Source organism: Leptidea sinapis, chromosome 12, assembly GCF_905404315.1.
Source record: "Leptidea sinapis chromosome 12, ilLepSina1.1, whole genome shotgun sequence".
NCBI lineage: Eukaryota > Metazoa > Arthropoda > Insecta > Lepidoptera > Pieridae > Leptidea > Leptidea sinapis.
In genome coordinates this window covers 2,437,487-2,459,772 of record NC_066276.1, presented here as the reverse complement: position 1 = coordinate 2,459,772, position 22,286 = coordinate 2,437,487, and the positions used below count along the sequence as shown (strand labels likewise).

The 22,286-nt window shown below is 39.3% G+C and overlaps 1 long non-coding RNA gene across 1 annotated transcript; it reads left to right on the top strand.

Moving 5' to 3' along the window:
* The first annotated feature begins 1,137 nt into the window (after positions 1-1,137).
* LOC126967114 (uncharacterized) lies at positions 1,138-3,234 on the top strand. The gene is made up of 2 exons (XR_007729929.1): positions 1,138-1,301; positions 2,910-3,234. It is a non-coding gene; the product is annotated as an uncharacterized LOC126967114 (long non-coding RNA).
* The last annotated feature ends 19,052 nt before the right edge of the window (positions 3,235-22,286 follow it).

Below are 22,286 nucleotides of genomic sequence, written 5' to 3'. Positions count from 1 at the left end.
CAAAAATATGAATATAACGACCTGATCGCATTATAAGTCCCTCGTGCGACCCCAACTAGAATATGCAAGCCCAATATGGAATCCTTTTTACTCTATCCTGTTCACCAGAAATAAAAATATTATCACGATTCTCTTCGATCTGGGTATTCATTTAGACCGCACACTAACCCTCGGCAACCATATAGACCATATTATAAATAGCTCTCTGCGCATGCTAGGCTTCATAACACGTGTATCCAAGCAATTTAAAGACAAGTGTACTTACACATATCTTTATAAGTCCCTCGTGCGACCCCAACTAGAATATGCAAGTCAAATATGGAATCCTTTTTACTCGATCCACGAAAAAAGAGTCGAGACTGTTCAAAAAAAGTTCTTACGCACATTAAATTATCGTGTAAAAGGAAACCGAGCCCACTATAATGATTTGTTGCTTGAATACAACTTTCTTCAGCTATGTCAGCGCCGCACAATGACAGACTGTGTAACTTTAAAGAAAATATGTACTGGTGAGCTGACATCTTCTGAACTCCTCAGTCTTTCACGTAGGCTTTCACGTCCCTCCGCTCATGCATTACTTTTGAGCTATCGTCCCCAAGAACTAACATTGGGTTTCGCGCGCCATTACACTGAATGTGTAAATCTTATAACAATAGATTTCTTGAGATCGACATATTTTCGTGCTCCCCTGCTGTGTTCAGACACAGTTTAGAATTAAAATTAAAATCGTTGTTATCATTGCCCCAAGTTTAGTTTTAATTAATTTCATTTATCTACATCTTTTGTATCAATGCTCATAATCAAATTAGTTACTTCTGTGAATGTTTGCGTTTGTGACCTATAGAACCTTTGATTTTTCTTTTTGTCATTATTGTATTTGTGAAATATGTGTTAGGACGCATCTATATTTATATTTTGTATCTCTTTCCTATATTGTTCAGTTCTTGTGATGTGTTTGTTATGTTTCCTTGTAATAATAAATAGATCATAATAATAGTAAATACTAATAACTATAACCAAGTAACACAGAAATTTAAACTCTACTCGTGTAAGTCGGATCCACGATTTAATTAACATTAAAATTGGAAGGAAATTGCTAGAATAAAGGAAATTGTTTTAAAATAATAATAAAAAATAAAGACAAAACAGTATATAAGTCGAATTCACGAAACCTACAATCATTATATTGCTGAACTTCAAGTTTATCGTCAGATATTATACGAGTACAGCTTATATTCGGAAAATACATAATGATTAAATATATTTGTAGCGCGTTACTTGTAACAATGTTTGTGGAAAATGTAAGTTGAATTCTATTCTTAAAATAACTTTTGTAACATTCAATTTTATATCTTTAATTAACATTTAGTAGCAGATTACTGCTAGTTGAATATAAACTGACGCTGTTCTGTCCATATAAAAAAATGTTCCTAAGTATTCTGGATTAAGGTAGTCTGAAGCCATAGAATTTAAATGATTTTATAATATGTAATAATAAAATGATAAGGAATAAGGAATAATAATTTGTGTAAACAACTTTTATATTACTGCTTTATAATTGCCAATTTCTTAAGTATTAAAATTGGTATAGTATATTATGCTTGTAAGATAGACATATGCCATTGGACTTTTCTGTAGAACTATCAATGATACACAATTCCCCCATACATTATTTTGTTTCATCTCGAAGGGCTAAGACAGCGTTTTCGTTGTCGTAAATATATTTATCGTTAATGTATACAAAATTGTGAAGAAAAACTTAACGAATTTTTCTCGAGAACTACGCTACGCTACGACAGACAGACGCAGCGGAGGACTTTGTTTTATAATAAATAGCCAAGATAATATTTTAGAATGGTGTCATTGATAAAATATATTTTTTACCTTCTTTTTTATGATAAAAGCGATGTTAAGTTCCATGATTCTAAGTTTGATTTTAATCTTATTAATTTTAATATTTATACACAAATAAAATTTGAAAAACAAAATTTTATGAACGATGCGGGATTCGAACCCACGACCTCCGGCGTTCCTTTTTATTCCGTTAGCTCAGTGGTTTAGAGCACCGGCACGGAACGCCGGAGGTCGTGGGTTCGAATCCCGAATCGTTCATAAAATTTTGTTTTTCAAATTTTATTTGTGTATTAATCCTAGAAGTGAGGGTTATCACTTTAAAAACATAACAAATTGTTAATATTTATACAGTTTTATTATAAAGTCTACTGTTCAGGCATTATCTATTGCCTGCCTCTTGAGAGAGGTCCCGGGTTCCAATGAAGCTGAAAAAATAAAGATGCAATCATTTATATGATGAATATGAATGTTTGTCTCCGAGACATGGATGTATATACATCCATGTCTCGGATATTAACATATATAAACATACGGTATATAACATACGGTATATTTATGTAATTAAGTAATTAAACATGTTATACACGATATATTCAATATAAAAATATTGTATTAAATATATCGTTGTCATGTACCCTTACTACAGGCTATGCCTAGTTTGGGGCAAGATAATTTGTGTTATAGTGTGTCAGTATTATTATTATATGATGTATAAATAAATTTAAATGTTTTATTAGAAAATAAAAAATAATATAACCGGCATCCTGTGTAAAGGAGCCTCCCACTGGTAAAGCGTTAGATAGCTCGTGGTGACTGTTTTTGGCACATTATTACTGGTAGAGGTAACATTAGTGATATGGTTGTAATGACTTTGTAGTATTATTAGAGTTTTATTTTTGGCTTATTTTATTCTTACACTTATCCCAGTAAGGAAAATTAGATGTGAATATGTTATTTTATTTTAAAGTAGAATTTATTTACAATTAGCATTCAAACCGACATTATAATTGCTATTATTTCTAACGTTTCATTCCTTATTTTTTTATGGTTTTTAGAGTTTACAAGATGGATGGGGAAAGATAAATAAAGCGAATGACATGAGCCAGAATAAAGATTCCTTAGATTCACCATCTGATATTCAACGATTTAGCCATTGGAGAGCGAACGAGGGAGATGAAGTTCCAGAACCAGCTGATGATGATAATGGTGATTTTAGTTCATTACAAAAACAAATGAAACATTTTAATAGATCTCCACGTGATTATCCACGATCCAACTAATCAAGTCAAAAGAGAAATGACATAGAGTGGGAACAGCATTAATTTAATTTCGTTTATTTCTCGTCGCAATATTATATAATAAAGCTTTTGAACATTTTAATGTATGTTTTATGATTTGTGAACCTTTATTATTTATTATTACTTGAAGAGGGTGGCTATTTGACTAGTCCTAATGAGTCTTAATCTGCAAGTCCTTTCGTTTTTTATTCCGACCACACTGAGGTGCTTTAGGTTATTTAGGCGACAGTGCAAAGTTAGCATCCTAGTGATTATGCATAGGTTTTTCGTGCTCAATGATAGGGCTTCATTCGCGATTCTGTTATTGAATGCTTTTTTCAGTACTTTGGTTTAAACCTGCTGATTTGCTCCAGCGTTTAAGTGTTACTGAACTTGTAGAAGTAAGGAGCGGAAAACTTAACTTTTTATTTATTTATTCATTTCACGTTGGAAACCCAACAATTACATGCACTACATAAAGCACTTACAAAAAATATCTAATTGTGTAAGTAAGTAAGTGTATATATATGTATATATATATCTCATTCACTCATCATTCATTAATTGTTATATTTCTAACTATCTTGTATAATGAGGTGTATATCCCTACTTAATATTACAAATGTGAATGTAAGTTTGTTTGTTAAGCTTTTACGCCGGAGCTACTGAACCGATTTGGATGAAAATTGGTACAGCGATAGAATAGAGATTGGGAAAGGACATAGGCTACATTTATACCGGAAAAACCATATTTCCCGCAGGATCTGTGAAAAAAGAAATTCACGTCGATGAGCTATAACTATACCAATAGCATGTTAAGTTTGCCATAGCAATCTTCCTCGAAATTAGATTCATAAAATATGTTGGGAACGGGAGCAAAAACGGGAACCGGAACTAGAATAGGACATGAGATAATCTTCAAATTGAAACTTGCCTATAATTTTTAAAAACCCTTTATCTAAGCGGACGCAGTCGCGTGCATCAGCTAGTATAATGTAATACTGACACACTTTCTATAATATAGAGTACTAGAGTAAAAAGCTGTATTGATATTGTTATTTATGCAACTGTTGTGTAATAAGGGGTATTAAAACACGAATATATATTTATCTCACGAGGCGAAGCCGAGTGTGATAATAGTACCACATGAGTGTTTTAATACCTAATTATCAACAGTTGCATACAAGACTTTATCTACACCCAGAATTTGAATCCTCTAAAAGATTCTGAAACTGTTAACTTATTGCTAACATTAAAACAGCAAGTCCTAGTAGTAACCTAATATCATCCATTACTGATTATATACAAATAAACTAAGTATTAATGAAATAATTGTTTATTTTAGTAGTAATTTACATTTTGTATAATGCAATAATTAAAATTCACTCGAATATAATGTTCTTTTGCAGCGTTTAAAATGAATCGCTCATTTTTTGTAATCAAAACATTAAAAATATCGAGGAAAATGGCGGGGATTCGAATAACCTACTTTTTTTACGGCGCGCGACGTTCTGGCAGTGTGGAACGCGCGTAAACGAAAATGTTCTTTTTTTGAAATTCATACAGATACCACGCATCGAGCAATAGGATTGTGGCTGTCTGTTACAACTCTTTGAGCATGAAGGGATTGAAAAAAAGGAGTGTTGTTATGAAATTCAGTACAACATTACAACACTCGTTTGGATGATGTAATGGTTATTAGAACATTGTATGTTTTAATGTTGGCAATAAGCTAACTGTTACAGATACTTTAATAGAGGATTTAAAGCATGGGTGTAGATAAATATTTTTACTAATTATAAACGTATTCCTTAATCAAATTATATTTATATTTATTTATTAAGTATAACCACATTACACATATCCTTAAAAACTAGTTTTATGCATACAGGGAAACACGTGTACTTTGTACACACGCAATGTTTATTTTTTATGGAATAGGAGGACAAACGAGCGTATGGGTCACCTGTTGTTAAGTTACAATCTCTTGCAACCCCAGAGGAATCACAGGAGCGTTGCCGGCCTTTAAGGATGGTGTACGCGCTTTTTTTGCAGGTACCCATGTCGTATCATCTCGGAAACACAGCACAAGGAAGTTCATTCCACAGCTTTGTAGTACGTGGAAGAAAACTCCTTGAAAACCGCACTGTGGAAGACTGCCACACATATCCAGATGGTGGGGATGATATCCTAACTTGTGGCGTGTCGTGCGAAGGTGGAATTCGGCTGCACGAATCAGGTTAAACAGCACTTCGGAACACTCCCCGTGATAAAAGCGGTAGGAGACACACAATGAAGCGACATCTCTACGCAACGCCAAGTGATCTAGCCGTTCACAGAGCACTGGGTCCCCGACAATTCGAGCTGCTCTACATTGCACGCGGTCAAATGGATCGAGCTGATACTGGGGTGCGCTAGACCAGAGATGGCAGCAATACTCCATGTGTGGCCAGATCTGCGCTTTGTAGAGCGCTAGAATTTGGGCCGGCTTGAAGTATTTCCGTGCTCTATTAATGACGCCCAAATTCTTTGAAGCCAATTTGGCTTTGCCCTCCAGATGGCCAAGAAATTGGCAATCGCTCGAGATTTCGAGACCCAGTATTCCGATACTAGGCGAGGCTTTAAGGGAAGTGCTGTCGAAATGCGGTGATACGACAAATGGCATTTTTTTGTCGTAAACGCGCAAACTTGAGTCTTCTGGGGGTTAAATTGGACAAGGTTCAATTTACCCTATTCCGCGACCTTCTCAAGAGAGGACTCGATAGACACAAGTTTCTCCCGGCACTGCTCGACGATTTCCCGAGAGAGACCTGCATGGCCCGTGTATGCCGTATACACGCCAGTGCTGTCGTCTGCATAGCAATGTATGTTGGAGGTGTCCAACATATCATTGATATGCAGAAGAAACAGCGTGGGAGATAGCACACAGCCTTGGGGCACTCCAGCATTCACGGGCTTCGGGTTCGAGCAATATCCGTCGAGAACGACCTGTATGCTGCGACCAGTGAGGAAGCTGCAGATTCACTTGCACAAGCTCTCGGGAAGCCCTAATGATGGAAGTTTTGAGAGGAGCGCCTTGTGCCATACACGATCAAAGGCCTTCGTTACATCCTCATATTATATTATGTAGGCCTTCCCCTTGCTTTCAATAGCCGCCGCCCATCTATATGTTAGGTATACCAGAAGATCACCTGCCGACCGACCGAAAGCCGTATTGTCGGTCGTTGATCAACTGGTGACCGCCTAGGTATACCAAGAGCTGACGGCTAATTATGCTCTCCATGATTTTGGAGAGCAGGGAGGTAATAGCAATAGGCCTGTAGTTTGCCGGATCCGAACTGTCTCCTTTTTTTTTGATCGGATGGACAAGGGCTGACTTCCATGAGTCAGGGACTACGCCTTTGGAATAAGAGTGCCGAAATAAACGCGTTAGCACCGACGTCAACTCAGGGGCACACGTTCTAAGCACGATTGGAGAAATGCCATCTGGCCCGCTCGACTTCCTGACGTCCAACGAAAACAGAGCTCGTCTAACAGTTTTCTGTCTGAACTGTACTTCAGGCATAGACCTCTGACACTGTGGGGTGGTCGGCGGTGTTTTTCCGTTGTCGTCAAGAGTCGAGTTGTAGGCAAAAAGAGTGCTCAGGAGATCAGCTTACTCTTTTGCCGTATGGGCCAGGGTGTCATTTCTCATGTGCAACGGCGGCAGGGACGGCTGGTTGAAGTTACCAAGACCAGCTTTCGACAACGACCAGAACTTGCGTATTCCGGTCGGGTAACTGGAAAGCTGCTCGCCGATTTTTACGACGTGCTTCGAATACGCACGGGCGATTTGCCGCTTAAAAAATCTGGAGGCACGGTTATATTTCCTCTTAAGAACTTTGCAGTTCGGATCCTTTGTACCTACCGCCGCAACCCAAGTTTGATACGCCTATTTTTTGCAGTCAGATGCTGCTTTAACTGACGCATCGAACCAGGGCTGTGATCTGCCACCGGTCGGTACTACAGAGCTTGGTATATAAAATATCCATGCCCTGTAGTATCACATCCGAAGGGAAACAAACCTTGCCCCAAGGGTAGGATGCAAAAAAGGAACACATCCTATCCCAATCAGCTGACTTGTAGTGCAAACCGCGGCAGGTCGCTGGTGGATGGCGACATTGGCGACAGATCACCCTGCGTAGTCTGTGGTGCGTGATCCAAGCCATTCGGCATTGTGCCCGTTGAAATCACCCAAGACTACGATTTCAGCGGAGGGGATCTGTGCAAGCACGTCGTCAATTGCCGCTTCAACGCAGCCGATGAGATGATCGGTTTCTACGTTACCACCTGCAGATACACGCATAGATGCGGACGCGGTCCTCTAAATCTACGCGCAGCCAGAGAGTAGACAGGTCCCTACCCTCAAAATTGCCGAGACGGCGACAGCAGATATCCTCCCTAACGTACACACATACCCCGGCATGAGGAAAAAAATTGAGCACAATTTTGTACTCGGGGTACGTTAAATATGACGTATCGCTAGGTCGAGATATCTGCGTCTCCGTAAGGAAACACAAGGCCGGCTGCGCCGTCTCCCTGATATTGCACAAGGCCACGTTGAGCGTGGAGCGGGGTCCCGTGGTGTTACTGCCTCGTTTGTCCTCGGTCATGCGCGGTTCCGTGCCCTCCCCAGAATACGAAGGGCAGCCCGAGCGAGAGTGCTCAGGGAGGGATTCTCCGGCTCTGGTAGAGCCGGTCCCCTCCTGGGGTAATATCTTTTTTCGGACCTGTCGGAAGTGATGGCCTCCGGTCCTCGACTAACCTATGCGAAAAATAGCGGCGCTAGGCCGCTACTTCACGCCGGTATTCTGTGCGTGTGTGGTAATTAACCCTGACGAGTCTGGTCCGATTGTGCTGACGTCATACGACGGCAGCGTGACTCTCCCACTTCTAAAAAGCCCTTAGTCGCCTCTTACGACACCTATGGGCCTGGGACTCCCCTATTCTTTTTCTTTAGTTTTTAGTTTCTTCTTCAGGCGTAGTCCCGAAATTATGCAAGGCGGCTTTAGTGCACCCGATCCCTAATTTAGGTGTACGCTCGGATTCGTCCAACTACCGCCCCATTGCCATAATCTCCATTTTCTCCAAAGTAATGGAATCGATCATCAACCGCCAGCTCTTGGGATCAGCGACTGCCAGTACGGTTTCCGTCAGGGTCCCTTAACTGTTGATCTTCTTGCATACCTCACCCATAAATTGAGTCGAAGGGAGAGGCGTTGGCGATGAGTTTTGACATAGCGAAAGCCTTCGATCGAGTGTGACATTAAGCGCTTATAGCGAAACTGCTATCCTATGGGCTTCCCCAGAAGTTGTTCAAATGGGTCTCTAGCTTTTTGGCCGATCGGAGCGTCAAGGTTGTTATCAACGGTGCATGCTGCGACTTAAAACTCATAAACGCTGGTGTTCCGTAAGGCTGCGTGCTATCCCCTACACAGTTTCTTCTGCATATTAATGATATGCTGCAAATCAGCAGTATTCATTGCTATGCAGACAACAGCACAAGGTATGCTTCCTACACCAGCCCTGCCAACATGTCCCGGGATAGCGTCGACGAGAACCTGTATATACCCTGTAGAACCAGTATTTACGCCCCGTTCCGGGGCTCGACGTGTCCGCGTAAGCGGACGCCCCATACCGACTAAAACCTCCTCTGTGCTGTTAGCAGCCCTGGCTTTCACAGCGAAGTAGGACGTGGGCCTTGGAGGCCGCAAAGACTACGCAACAACAGCCGCGGGGCGTCTCCTAAGGAGACTCGAACCTCAGACCGGCTGTGTGCTTGTGGGAAGGAGAGAGAATGAAAATGAAGATGAAATGAGGATGAAAGATGAAAGGTGAGAAGAACACACTCGCCGGCGAGTGTGGTGATGTTTTGTGTAATGTATGTAAGTGTGTATGTATGTGTTTATGATTGTTTGTATGTATGTTTGTATGTATGTAAGTAGTGTTCCGCAAGGCTGCGTGCTATCCCCTACACTGTTTCTTCTGCATATTAATGATATGCTGCAAATCAGCAGTATTCATTGCTATGCAGACAACAGCACAAGGTATGCTTCCTACACCAGCCCTGCCAACATGTCCCGGGATAGCGTCGACGAGAACCGGAACAAACTTGTGTCTGAAATCGAGACTATGCTTTGCAAAGTCTCGGAATGGGGCCGACAAAATTTAGTCCAATTCAACACCAAGAAGACCTTGTGTCTTCTTGTGTTCACAACCGCGCGTTTTGTTCGAAATTTCTTGCTTCGCACAGCCACTTTGTGGAATCAACTACCGGCGGCGGTCTTCCCGAACAGATACGACTTAGGGACCTTCAAGAAAAAAGGATACTCCCACCTTAAAGGCCGGCAACGAATTTCTTGACACACCTGTTGTTGCGTATGTCCAAGCGCGGTTGCCTCACCTATGCCCATACCGTTTGCCCCCTCTCATATAAAATATTAAAAAAAAAGTTGTATTGAATATAGCGTATTTCATGACCTTCTAAAATATAGTAAGATTACACCAATATTCAAATTGGGACAAAATTCTGACCCGCATAACTATCGTACTGTTTCTGTACTACCGACGCATAGTAAAGTTTTTGAAAAAAATAATATTAAGCCAAATGCATACCCTCTTTACCAGTGGGAGGCTCCTTGGCACAGGATGCCGACTAGATTTTGGGTGTTTCTGCCGTGAAGCAGTAATGTGTAAACATTGCTGTGTTTCGGTCTGAAGGGCGCCGTAGCTAGTGAAATTACTGGGCAAATGAGACTTGTCTTATTACGTCTCAACGTGACGAGCGCAATTTTTTTTTTTTGGGTTTTTTCAAAAATCCTGAGCGGCATTACATTGTAAAGGGCATTGCGTATCAATTGCCATAAGCTGAACGTCGTGCTCGTCTCGTCCCTTATTTTCATAAAAAACTCGCTAGAAACTCGGTGCGCGTTTTTTTTCTTCTTAATTTAGTTACAACATAATAATTGTGTAGTATCGTACAATACAATTTATAACTAAGTAACCTGTGGTACCATTATTATGACTGTGTGTGTGTTTATGAGCATAAATAAATTTTTATTATATTATTTTAAATTTTGCTGTTAATGATTCTTTAGGACCTAGGTTATAAATAGCGCGAATAGTCCTATTCTGCAGTACAAGGATGGTATTAATATCGGCTGCACTGCCCCATAACAATATTTCATAGGGTCTTAGATTAAGGATTGGTCTCCGCTGCGCTCCAGGTAGATACCGCACTACCCAAGAACAATAGCTTTTTTATTACGGCAACGATTAGATGCTTGTGTGTGTGACATCTTGACACTCAATGGCATCTTTCAAATTTTGTAAGTAATATACGCTTCGTGTTATTTTACATTGAAATAAATAAAATAAAAAATACTTACTGATGATATGTGATCCCAGTGTCTTTCATACATAAGATGTTAAGTCTCATTTGCCCAGTAATTTCGCTAGCTACGGCGCCCTTCAGACCGAAACACAGTACCTTCTACACTGCTTTACGGCTTTTTTTTTTTGAGAGGAGGAAATACTGTTACGTATGTACGCCCCGTTCCGGGGCTCGCCGTGTCCGCGTAAGCGGACGCCCCATACTGACTAAAACCTCCTCTGTGCTGTTAGCAGCCCTGGCTTTCACAGCGAAGTAGGACGTGGGCCGTGGAGGCCGCAAAGACTACGCAACAACAGTCGCGGGGCGTCTCCTAAGGAGACTCGAACCTCAGACCGGCTGTGTGCTTGTGGGAAGGAGAGAGAATGAAAATGAAGATGAAATGAGGATGAAAGATGAAAGGTGAGAAGAACACACTCGCCGGCGAGTGTGGTGATGTTTTGTGTAATGTATGTAAGTGTGTATGTATGTGTTTATGATTGTTTGTATGTATGTTTGTATGTATGTAAGTAGTGTAAATGTTTGTGTGCATGTATGTTTGTGTTTGTGTCTGTTTGTGGAGTGTGTTTGTGATTGTGTAAGTGGTGTATGTCAGTCCGTCAGTCAGTCCGTGTGTGAGTGAGTGTAGTGAAACGATTACAGGACGAGGACTAACGTCTCGTCGGGTATCAAAACAATGTGTGGTGTATCTAGGGTGCGGGCCGCTGGCCATCGTCAGAGTGACGAGTGCCAGTGGTTTGCGGTGGTTGACTGCGCCTACGCCTGCGAAGGCGGTGTGTGCGTGTCTGTGTCGGTGTTTGTGTGGGTGTCGCGTTCGCAATGGTGATGTCGTCATCCGGGTCTACCGTTACGTGTTTGGGACGTCTTATTGGGTTGAAGCTTTACGGCAGAAATAGGCTCCGTTGTAGTACCTACCCATAACCAAGCCGACATCCTGTGCACAGGAGCCTTCCACTGGTGGTCCCGCATCGTTCAGGAAAGTTTTGTTATAAATTTAATTCAATTAATCCCAGAAGTGAGGTATATCACATTAATAGTAACAAATGGTTTATATTATATTTTTTCTTAAAAATTGCAATGGCTGGCTCCATCCATACTTTGTATAATGCAGGATTTCTGTTCTCTCTATCACCGACTTTTTTTACCCCTCAACAACTATATATAACAGTTTTAACGTGTCAGGAACGCTTTAGAGTAATTTTAACATTTTGCAGATAAAACTAAACCGACTTATGTTTCCTTTTTACCTAAAATTATTAAATTTAGCTAGTAACAAGTTATGGTAGGAAAAAAACAATATTTGCTTAATGTAATATCAAAGAATAGATATTACACACATCAAAAAAGTCTAAGCAACCTGAATAATATTACAAATTTACCATTTATTTTGATTAATTTTGAGATATAACAAAATATCGCGGAATTGTGTATGTTATGTACAAAAAAGTACGTGAGGGCTTATGTATATCTCTTAAGGAAAACATTCTGTGTAGATAGAACATTGCGCGATTGTTAACGCCTACCATAATATTAATAGCAAAGTGATCAATGTACTTTTCAACTGACTAACAATTAAGGAGAAATTTTTCGTTTTTAAATGGTAGATATACTCACAGATTTGTCCCATTAAAAAAACCGTTAAAATATAACGTTTTTGGTTTATGTTTAGAGAATCTAAACACTCAAACTGTTTGATTAGCTGTGTTCTGTTTGTATTTCCTCTGTTTCCAATTAATAACATTAAGGTAGTGTCAGGGGTGAAGTTAAATTTAGATAGCCTTTGCACAATCTGTGAAAAGGTTAGTCCTGGTAAACAATAATTTGTTACTGCCTGTCCCATCTCGCTTGAAATAAGCCGGCCCATACCTTTACCTAAGTTATCACTAAACATTACAATTTTGCTATTCACATTATTTGGTTTAAAGGAACTGATAGACTTAGTATCAGATGAGCTTGTGTTTTGATTATATTTGTGTGAAGGTAATTGCTGATTAGCAAGAGGCTCACAAGTAGGCTCAGATTTCTTCTCTAAGTTGTAGGTAACACATTTGTGGTGTCTTGTCACGGACTCCTTGTTTATAAGAAGTTCATCTAAAACCAGTACTTGATCCTTCACTTGTTTGTTTGTAACATTGTATCTGTTATTCATTGTTTCCAATGATTTCTGTAGATTTAGGATTTCATTATTTAATTTATTTATATCTGATTCATATTTTAATTGGTTCTTTTGAATTGTTAATGAGTATAAATTTAATTGATTAATTAGATCTATTCTTTCTTTACTAAATTTTACATTTTTGTTCATTAATTTTTGCTTATTTACTAATTTATTTGTCTTTTTTATGTATTTATTTATTTTAATATACTTTTTCAGCTTGTTTCTGCTACATTTAATTCTCTTAACCTCTTTAGATGAATTCAGGTGACTATTGTGACTTGTAAGGTTAATTATTAAACTATTGTTGGAATTAGTCTTAGCAGAAACAACTTCAGGAGCGCTACAGACCAACTCATCAAATAAACTTTGGTTATGTGAGGGAGTCAAATTGGATTTATAGATCTGAAAATTACTGATTTCATTTTTAGCATCATGCAATTCAATTTCTAACTCAGTGATGCGCTTCAGGGCCTCTTCATATGCATCACTACAGTTCCCAAAACCTTCTAATATCATTTGAAGTTGGTCACGTTCCCCAATAGCATTTGAACATTTCTCATCCAACTCAGCCATCTCGCTTTTCAACTGTCTATTCCTGGCTAGCATATCAATTAATTCCTTTTCATTTTCATCCCTTTCCTTATGCAACTGCAGGATTTCCTCTTTAGCTGCCTTTAATTGCTGCAAAGTCAGTTGGAGGTTAATCTCCTCCTGACGAGCTAAGGCTCCGCGAGTCATCATTTTGGTCGTTTTATACAAAACAATATCCAAAAACAATGACTTACAAGGTTATAAAATAGTAGAAGTTTATAAAATAAAATACAAAGACAAAAAAAAAAATTAAAATTATTGAAGTAATATCATGTAAAGTAGTTTTATGTGGTGTATAATATATTATAGTGTGTTACTTATTTTGTTATTTTGAAAAGAAATACTCCCTGAGATTATTTTGAATTCAATCTTCTGGTTCCTTTTGTACAGTTTAAAATCCGACCGTTAGCACGAACAATTTTAAGTACACCGGACACCCGTCTGCACTCTGCAGCTGTTGAACTTTATACACTTTTATTTAATAGTTTACCGACATTAAAATTTACTTGCATAACATAATATTTTATATTTTGAAGTCTTAAAATTATTTTTTTCAGAATGTCGTAGACAAAATTCTATAAACTTAACAATTAACAGTACGCATACTCAATCGGCGGGCCGCTTTCTGAACCATTCTGAAGTTAGTGTGATATCGTGTAGATATCCGCCTTCTTGCTAGCGTGACCCTGGTATGTAGGCAATCTAAATGGATGGAGGAGGAACGAATTATGGAGGAGGATCTCTTCCATTCTTCATTCTGCACACAACAAAGAAATAATGACCAAATTCTCGTCACCATCCCTCATATTGTAGCGACAGCTACCGTCTAGCGACGTGAAGCGACGCGCATCGCAGCGCTGCTCTAGTGCGGTCCAGCCTTTAATGCGTTCCGGCCTTGACTCAAAAGAATGTTTTACTTGCTTGTAATTAGTACTTACCAAGGCGCGCTCTCAATTTAAACCGATAGAAAACAGCTGATACTTCGTGATACGAACCTTTCCTCATCTTGCGCAGGGCATCCGGCACGGCAGCCACCAAGCAGTCGTTGAGGTGGGCGTCCTTCTGTCGACACCGAATAAACTCGTCCGTTGAAATGTGAACAAACGTGAGAAGACGTCCTCGACCGGCGCACGTGACAGACCTTTACTTGGCCAATCTGTGTATGCCTTAACTGCGTTCACTACGATTACATTTTAAGAGTGTATTAGCGAAATAATGAACCAGCGATCGCAAATGCGAAGGTCTTTCGGTGCAGGCGTCAGCTTTTTAAGAGATAACATATAAGTTGAGGGTTTTTGCAGATTTAAGAATCTTGTATGTCTTGTTCAACTCTCAGGTTGTGGCTTCATCTACAGGATCTACTTCACAGTTGATGACCGGCTCAACCCTAATATTTGCATATAAGAAAATTGACTTGTGATGTCGCTCTATTAAATCTAAGCAATTTGTTATTTTTATAAAGTGGTAATCCTAACTTCTGGGATTAATTACACAGATTAAAGTTGAAAACATAAGCTGTTATGAACAATGCAAGACTCGAAACCGGGACCTCCGAACTCGCTGAAAGAGTGCTAGCACTGAACGCGAGAGATCGCGCTAATACGCCGGTTAAAATCGTTAAAAACTCATTAATCGGCAATTTCCTTCTCTAAAAATTAACCAATCATAACGAAATTTTGTAAAGTGAATGGAAAATTAATATTCTATGTATAACGAACTGTTTAGATTTTCTCGCTTAATGTTGTGGAATTTGTACTCAAATAAATTAAAATTCACTTTATTTATCTAGGTCAATGAAATGACACTTAAAAATGCCAAAAGTTTTCTTTTCTTGTTACCGTTTCGTCCATTCGGAAATGGTTGAGCTTTAATGAGAAGAAGTGCCTGGTAAGTAATTGCTACTCTTGAAAACCAAAATTTGCAACTTCTTTTACAATTAATTAATTTATTTATTTAACACCAACAAGACATACTCTAACAAAATCATAATAAAATATATACAATAAGTAATAAATTCTAAGTTTTGGAACTTTTTTTTACTTGTACTAGTATATATTCTATGGTTTTGGCTTAATTCAAATTCAAATTCAAATTCTAATTGAAATTGAAATTGAAATTCAAATTCAAATTCAAATTCAAATTCAAATTCAAATTCAAATTCAAATTCCAATTCAAATTCAAATTCAAATTCAAATTCAAATTCAAATTCAAATTCAAATTCAAATTCAAATTCAAATTCAAATTCAAATTCAAATTCAAATTTAAATTCAAATTCAAATTCAAATTCAAAATAAAATTCAAATTCAAATTCAAATTCAAATTCAAATTCAAATTCAAATTCAAATTCAAATTCAAATTCAAATTCAAATTCAAATTCAAATTCAAATTCAAATTTAAATTCAAATTCAAATTCAAATTCAAAATAAAATTCAAATTCAAATTCAAATTCAAATTCAAATTCAAATTCAAATTCAAATTCAAATTCAAATTCAAATTCAAATTCAAATTCTCTTCAAATTCTTCATATTTGAAACCCAAGATGGCCACTGCACAAAATTATGATTACAAAAATATGGGTATTGTATCCGAGGTTTTCGAGGGTGCAGAGAATGATTTTGTGATCATTTTCAAATCCAAGATGGCCGCCGCACAAAATTATGATTTCAACAATATGGATATCGTGTCCGACGTTCTCAAGAGTGCAGAGAACGATTTTGTGATCATATTTGAAATCCAAGATGGCCGCCGCACAAAATTATGATTTCAGCAATATGGATATCGTACCCCCGGTTCTCGAGGGTGCTAAGAACGATTTTGGGATCATTTTTGAAACCCAAGAAAGCCGCCGCAAAAAATTATGATTTCAGCGACATGGATATCGTACCCGAGGTTCTCGAGGGTGCAGAGAACGTTTTGGTGATCAGTTTTCAAATCCAAGATGGCCGCCGCACAAAATTATGATTTTAGCAATATGGATATCGTGTCCGAGGTTATCGAGGGTGCAGAGAACAATTCTGTGATCATTTTTGAAATACAGGATGGCTGCCACACACAATTATGTTTTCAGCAAAATGAATATCGTGTCCGAGGTTCTCGAGGGTGCAGAGAACGATTTTGGTATAATTTATGAAAACGAAGATGGCCACCGCACAAAATTATGATGACAACATTATGGGTATCATATTCGAGGTTCTCGAGGGTGCAGAGAACGATTTTGTGATCATATATGGAATCCAAGATGGCCGCCGCACAAACTTATGATTTCAGCAATATGGATATCGTACCCGAGGTTCTCGAGGGTGCAGAGAACGATTTGGTGATCATTTTTCAAATCCAAGATGGCCGCCGCACAAAATTATGATTTTAGCAATATGAATATCGTGTCCGAGTTTCTCGAGGGTGCAGAGAACGATTTTGGTATCATTTATGAAAACGAAGATGGCCACAGCACAAAATTATGATTACAAAAATATGGGTATCGTATCCGAGGTGTTCGAGGGTGCAGAGAACGATTTTGTGATCATTTTTCAAATCCAAGATGGCCGCCGCTCAAAGGTATGATAACTACAGTATGGGTATCGTATCCGAGGTTTTCGAGGGTGCAGAGAATGATTTTGTGATCATTTTTCAAATCCAAGATGGCCGCCGCACAAAATTATGATTTCAACAATATGGATATCGTGTCCGAGATTCTCAAGAGTGCAGAGAACGATATTGTGATCATATTTGAAATCCAAGATGGCCGCCGCACAAAATTATGATTTCAGCAATATGGATATCGTACCCCCGGTTCTCGAGGGTGCTGAGAACGATTTTGGGATCATTTTTGAAAACAAAGATGGCCACCGCACAAAATTATGATTACAACATTTTTGGTATCGTATCCGAGATTCTCGAGGGTGCATAGTACGATTTAGTGATAATTTTTCAAACCTTAGATGGCCGCCGCACAAAATTATGATTTTAGCAATATGGATATCGTGTCCGAGATTCTCGAGGGTGCAGAGAAAGATTTCGGGATCATTTTTGAAATCCAAGATGGCCGCCGCGCAAAATTATGATGACAACATTATGGGTATCGTATTCGAGGTTCTCGAGGGTGCAGAGAACGATTTTGTGATCATATTTGAAACCCAAGATGGCCGCCGCACAAAATTATGATATCAGCAACATGGATATCGTACCCGAGGTTCTCGAGGTCGCAGAGAACGTTTTGGTGATCATTTTTCAAATCCAAGATGGCCGCCGCACAAAATTATGATTTTAGCAATATGGATATCGTGTCCGAGGTTATCGAGGGTGCAGAGAACAATTCTGTGATCATGTTTGAAATACAGGATGGCTGCCACACACAATTATGTTTTCAGCAAAATGAATATTGTGTCCGAGGTTCTCGAGGGTGCAGAGAACGATTTTGGTATTATTTATGAATACGAAGATGGCCACCGCACAAAATTATAATGACAACATTATGGGTATCATATTCGAGGTTCTCGAGGGTGCAGAGAACGATTTTGTGATCATATATGAAATCCAAGATGGCCGCCGCACAAACTTATGATTTCAGCAATATGGATATCGTACCCGAGGTTCTCGAGGGTGCAGAGAACGATTTTGTGATATTTTTTCAAATCCAAGATGAACGCTGCACAAAATTATGATTTTAGCAATATGAATATCGTGTCCGAGTTTCTCGAGGGTGCAGAGAACGATTTTGGTATCATTTATGAAAACGAAGATGGCCACTGCACAAAATTATGATTACAAAAATATGGGTATCGTATCCGAGGTTTTCGAGGGTGCACGTGTCCGAGGTTCTCAAGAGTGCAGAGAACGATTTTGTGATCATATTTGAAATCCAAGATGGCCGCCGCACAAAATTATGATTTCAGCAATATGGATATCGTACCCCCGGTTCTCGAGGGTGCTAAGAACGATTTTGGGATCATTTTTGAAAACAAAGATGGCCACCGCACAAAATTATGATTACAACATTTTGGGTATCGTTTCCGAGATTCTCGAGGGTGCATAGAACGATTTTGTGATAATTTTTCAAACCTAAGATGGCCGCCGCACAAAATTATGATTTCAGCAATATGGATATCGTGTCCGAGATTCTTGAGGGTGCAGAGAATGATTTCGGGATCATTTTTGAAATCCAAGATGGCCGCCGCGCAAAATTATGATGACAACATTATGGGTATCGTATTCGAGGTTCTCGAGGGTGCAGAGAACGATTTTGTGATCATATTTGAAACCCAAGATGGACGCCGCACAAAATTATGATTTCAGCAATATGGATATCGTACCCCAGGTTCTCGAGGGTGCAGAGAACGATTTTGGGATCATTTTTGAAAACGAAGTTGGCCACCGCACAAAATTATGATTACAACATTTTGGGGATCGTATCCGAGATTCTCGAGGGTGCAGAGAACAATTCTGTGATCATATATGAAATCCAAGATGGCCGCCGCACAAACTTATGATTTCAGCAATATGGATATCGTACCCGAGGTTCTCGAGGGTGCAGAGAACGATTTTGTGATCATTTTTCAAATCCAAGATGAACGCCGCACAAAATTATGATTTTAGCAATATGAATATCGTGTCCGAGTTTCTCGAGGGTGCAGAGAACGATTTTGGTATCATTTATGAAAACGAAGATGGCCACTGCACAAAATTATGATTACAAAAATATGGGTATCGTATCCGAGGTTTTCGAGGGTGCAGAGAACGATTTTGTGATCATTTTTCAAATCCAACATGGCCGCAGCACAAAATTATGATTTCAACAATATGGATATCGTGTCCGAGGTTCTCAAGACTGCAGAGAACGATTTTGTGATCATATTTGAAATCCAAGATGGTTGCCGCACAAAATTATGATTTCAGCAATATGGATATCGTACCCCAGGTTCTCGAGGGTGCAGAGAACGATTTTGGGATCATTTTTGAAAACAAAGATGGCCACAGCACAAAATTATGATAACAACATTTTGGGTATCGTATCCGAGATTCTCGAGGGTGCATAGAACGATTTTGTGATAATTTTTCTAACCTAAGATGGCTGCCGCACAAAATTATGATTTCACCAATATGGATATCGTGTCCAAGATTCTCGAGGGTGCAGAGAATGATTTCGGGATCATTTTTGAAATCCAAGATGGCCGCCGCGCAAAATTATGATGACAACATTATGGGTATCGTATTCGAGGTTCTCGAGGGTGCAGAGAACGATTTTGTGATCATTTTCCAAATCCAAGATGGCCGCCGCACAAAATTATGATTTCAGCAATATGGATATCGTACCCCCGGTTCTCGAGGGTGCTAAGAACGATTTTGGGATCATTTTTGAAAACAAAGATGGCCACCGCACAAAATTATGATTACAACATTTTGGGTATCGTATCCGAGATTCTCGAGGAGGCATAGAACGATTTTGGGATCATTTTTGAAAACAAAGATGGCCACCGCACAAAATTATGATAACAACATTTTGGGTATCGTATCCGAGATTCTCGAGGGTGCATAGAACGATTTTGTGATAATTTTTCAAACCTAAGATGGCTGCCGCACAAAATTATGATTTCACCAATATGGATATCGTGTCCGAGATTCTCGAGGGTGCAGAGAATGATTTCGGGATCATTTTTGAAATCCAAGATGGCCGCCGCGCAAAATTATGATGACACCATTATGGGTATCGTATTCGAGGTTCTCGAGGGTGCAGAGAACGATTTTGTGATCATATTTGAAACCCAAGATGGCCGCCGCACAAAATTATGATTTCAGCAACATGGATATCGTACCCGAGGTTCTCGAGGGTGCAGAGAACGATTTTGTGATCATTTTTCAAACCTAAGATGGCCGCCGCACAAAATTATGATTTCAGCAATATGGATATCGTGTCCGAGATTCTCGAGGGTGCAGAGAATGATTTCGGGATCATTTTTGAAATCCAAGATGGCCGCCGCGCAAATTTATGATGACAACATTATGGGTATCGTATTCGAGGTTCTCTAGGGTGCAGAGAACGATTTGGTGATCATTTTTCAAAGCCAAGATGGCCGCCGCACAAAATTATGATTTCAGCAACATGGATATCGTACCCGAGGTTCTCGAGGGTGCAGAGAACGATTTTGTGATCATATTTGTAATCCAAGATGGCCGCCACACAAAATTATGATTTCAGCAATATGCATATCCTACCCCAGGTTCTCGAGGGTGCAGAGAACGATTTTGGGATCATTTTTGAAAACGAAGATGGTCACCGCACAAAATTATGATTACAACATTTTGGGTATCGTATCCGAGATTCTCGAGGGCGCAGAGAACGATTTTGTGATCACTTTTCAAACCTAAGATGGCCGCCGCACAAAATTATGATTTCAGCAATATGGATATCGTGTCCGAGATTCTCGAGGGTGCAGAGAATGATTTCGGGATCATTTTTGAAATCCAAGATGGCCGCCGCGCAAAATTATGATGAAAACATTATGGGTATCGTATTCGAGGTTCTCGAGGGTGCAGATAACGATTTGGTGATCATTTTTCAAAGCCAAGATGGCCGCCGCACAAAATTATGATTTTAGCAATATGGATATCGTGTCCGAGGTTATTGAGGGTGCAGAGAACAATTCTGTGATCATTTTTGAAATCCAAGATGGCTGCCACACACAATTCAGCAAAATGAATATCGAGTCCGAGGTTCTCGAGGGTGCAGAGAACGATTTTGGTATCATTTATGAAAACGGAGATGGCCACTGCACAAAATTATGATTTCAGCAACATGGATATCGTACCCGAGGTTCTCGAGGGTGCAGAGAACGATTTTGTGATCATATTTGTAATCCAAGATGGCCACCCTACAAAATTATGATTACAACATTTTGGGTATCGTATCCGAGATTCTCGAGGGCGCAGAGAACGATTTTGTGATCATTTTTCAAACCTAAGATGGCCGCCGCACAAAATTATGATTTCAGCAATATGGATATCGTGTCCGAGATTCTCGAGGGTGCAGAGAATGATTTCGGGATCATTTTTGAAATCCAAGATGGCCGCCGCGCAAAATTATGATGAAAACATTATGGGTATCGTATTCCAGGTTCTCGAGGGTGCAGAGAACGATTTGGTGATCATTTTTCAAAGCCAAGATAGCCGCCGCACAAAATTATGATTTTAGCAATATGGATATCGTGTCCGAGGTTATCGTGGGTGCAGAGAACAATTCTGTGATCATTTTTGAAATCCAAGATGGCTGCCACACACAATTCAGCAAAATGAATATCGTACCCGAGGTACTCGAAGGTGCAGAGAACGTTTTGGTGATCATTTTTCAAATCCAAGATGGCCGCCGAACAAAATTATGATTTTAGCAGTATGGATATCGTGTCCGAGGTTATTGAGGGTGCAGAGAATAATTCTGTGATCATTTTTGAAATACAGGATGGCTGCCACACACAATTATGTTTTCAGCAAAATGAATATTGTGTCCGAGGTTCTCGAGGGTGCAGAGAACGATTTTGGTATCATTTTTGAAAACGAAGATGGCCACCGCACAAAATTATGATGACAACATTATGGGTATCGTATTCGAGGTTCTCGAGGGTGCAGAGAACGATTTTGGGATCATTTTTGAAAACGAAGATGGCCACCGCACAAAATTATGATAACAACATTTTGGGTATCGTATCCGAGATTCTCGAGGGTGCATTGAACAATTTTGTGATAATTTTTCAAACCTAAGATGGCCGCCGCACAAAATTATGATTTCAGCAATATGGATATCGTGTCCGAGATTCTCGTGGGTGCAGAGAATGATTTCAGGATCATTTTTGAAATCCAAGATGGCCGCCGCGCAAAATGATGATGACAACATTATGGGTATCGTATTCGAGGTTCTCGAGTGTGCAGAGAACGATTTTGTGATCATATTTGAAACCCAAGATGGACGCCGCACAAAATTATGATTTCA